Source organism: Triturus cristatus, chromosome 3_1, assembly GCF_964204655.1.
Source record: "Triturus cristatus chromosome 3_1, aTriCri1.1, whole genome shotgun sequence".
In the NCBI taxonomy this organism is placed as follows: domain Eukaryota; kingdom Metazoa; phylum Chordata; class Amphibia; order Caudata; family Salamandridae; genus Triturus; species Triturus cristatus.
In genome coordinates this window covers 138,550,716-138,553,590 of record NC_140583.1, presented here as the reverse complement: position 1 = coordinate 138,553,590, position 2,875 = coordinate 138,550,716, and positions in this window count along the sequence as shown.

The window sequence follows — 2,875 nt, the reverse complement described above, 5'->3', positions numbered from 1 at the left end:
TGGAAAATTAAGTTCTCCTGCTTGACCTCTTCTTATTATATTATCAATTCAACCAGGAAAATCAAAGAGAAGGCGGACATGAGAGGGCTATGCAGGAACATAGTGGTCTCGGCTCTGTAAACACATGTGTAATGATGCTCATTTCATCAACCTTTAAGTATGAAAGGGTGAGTGAACAAGCCAATATTCGAACCAGTGGACACACACTTCAGCCCAGGCTCCAACCGTGAGCCAGTAGGTTGTGTATTAACCCTCCATGGGATGAACTACGACAAAAACATCAACATGTGGGAGCATTCCAGCTCTAACCCTAATATTGTCTAATATAAACATGTTTTTTAATAAAGCACTATGACCATGTTTTTGATTTTTCCCAATAACCAGCATTAAATTTCCCTTTTTAGGCTCTGATTACGAGTTGTGCGGTATCCAGGTGCATAAATGCCACACCTGAAGTTACTGTTTCTAAATATTTGGACAGACCTGCAAAAATGAATTTTTTTTCACGATCCACAGTATAAAATGTACTGCTCCGGAAAATCTGGTCTAATTATTCTGCACACGTTTTTTCATACTTTAATGCCAATCGGTATTACCATGTAAAAAATCGTGCATTTCCAAAAAGAGCCCCCTACTAGAAAATGACATTGAAACAGGAAATACGCAATCTCTAGGAGCCACATTTGCTCTCTTTCCATCATACAAGTGCAGATTGTGTACCTCTGTAGACACAAACACATTTTGCAGAATGAGGCTTCTGGTGCACCTCCTTGGCCTTATCAATCAATCAATCAATCAATCAATCAAACAGTATTTGTGAAGTGCAGCATGGTCTCCCCTAGGGGGAGAATTACTTCTCAAATACACACGTGAATGTATGACCACAGGCCAGGGCCGGCTTTAGTGCTGGTGGCGCCCTGTGCGACAATGTTTGTTGGCGCCCACCCAATGTCCACCTTCACCACGGATTCTCTCACTAGCACCCTTTAACAGTGACCAAGTCTCCATAACCACTCTCTCTCAGATGCATTGAATTAGTTATATAGCGCCACTCATACCAGTGTAGGGTGTCCGAGCACTTTGCATCACACACACATTACACAGAGACAATCAATCATACGTGTGTAAATCAGTGTATAGGAAATGCTACATAAGCCAAAGGACTGAAAGTGTAGGAGTCACATGTCATCCATACTGGTAGGCAGTATAGTTTAAGAGTGTGGAGAAGCACAAACTCAGAGTCGAAAAAGAAACAGGCTAGTAGAGAGTTTTCTTTAATAATAAGAATCGATTTCTAGCCAAATTAACCCTTTTTGCAACATTAATCAATGCTCCAATAATGTATACTTTGCAGTGTGTATACAGTTCTAGGATGAAAGTTAATAGCTCACTATCCTATATTAGGACTTTAAGTTATAAATTGCAAGTAACAAAAGGATGTCTCTTTTGGAAGCAGTAACCTGCTGATCTGTTTACATCATACGCACTCTTTAATCTACTTGGTACACGTTCTTTGCAGCAGGCATATTAACCCTCTGCACTAACTTCACCGAAGTCAAAACCTCAACTATACAAAACACTGAACTCTCTCCAGGAAGATAATTAATGACACGACTTATCTTGACATTTATGTGAGGCCTGGTAATTGCTGGGGTAAGAAACGGTGCAGCAGGTGCTTCAAAAGCATAATAAACTTTCAAACACGGCGCCCACCAGGAAGCCAGCACCCGGTGGGGTGGCACCGGTCGCACCGCCCTAAAGCCGGCCCTGCCACTGGCGGTGGAGCAGCAGGACAACTCAACATGGCTCCTCTGATGAGCCGACCAAGACCACCATTAAAGTCTCCAGTGCAGAGAGGATACAAGGTGGGGGTGATGAAGGACAAGGCAAGTGCCTTACATACACTTCTTATAAATATATAAATGACTGCTATACACACTGCTGTTCAACATGAGCCTAAGAAAAAGAGGAAGTAAAGTGATATACATGTCTACTTGTCTTAAAGAAGTGTGACATAAATCAGCAATTTCATGTATGTAAATTTGGTAACCTTACATAGGAAATGTGTTGTAAATCCATATATATGAATGTATTGGAGAATAAAATTGAATTGCAAACTCTATATAGGCTAATCCCACAACAGGAAAACATATACTCAGGTAGAAGTTCCATCACTGAAAATAAGAATATATAGGGAATGTACCCGTAAATAGTTTTAAAATAAAATTACCCAAAACGATTAAAATAACATGCAAAGGTACATACATAAATATATATGTATTTGGATGTTCCATCTATGTAACGTATTCACCTCTTGATAAAAGAGTAAAGGGCAGGGCATCCAAACAAACTCCTGGTACCTGTCTACCCACAGATAGCTTCAGTTGACACCATTGCTACTACAACAACCTTTGCCTCTGTGTCCCGAGTAGACTGTCCTGAAAGTGAAACACCTTGCGCTGTCAGTATGGCCCTTACATCACCATTTTCCTCAGGTATCCTTCCACAATCAATTACTCTGGCACCAGTGGCAGCTGCCTCCAAGTGGGGGTGGAGAAGAAGAGGAGGTTTGGTGTTATGAATAAAAAAAAAATGTGTTAAGTACCTTCTGTTCACTGCAGCCGTCGCACGCCTCTCCTCCGTCTTCTTTGTTCTGCACTGTAAACAGCACCAGAAGCAGATTCTGCCAGCCAATCACAACGCTGCATGAGAAGCGTCGTGATTGGTCTGAGCATCCAGTTTGGACACTTAGGCTGTGCCTGGGATGGGTGGGGCATGTTCTCCACTGGGCTGAGCAACACAGCCCAGTGGAGAACATGCCAAGTGTGCATGCCAGTTTGGCCGGCCCATGAGGGCTGGCCAAACAGTCATGTGC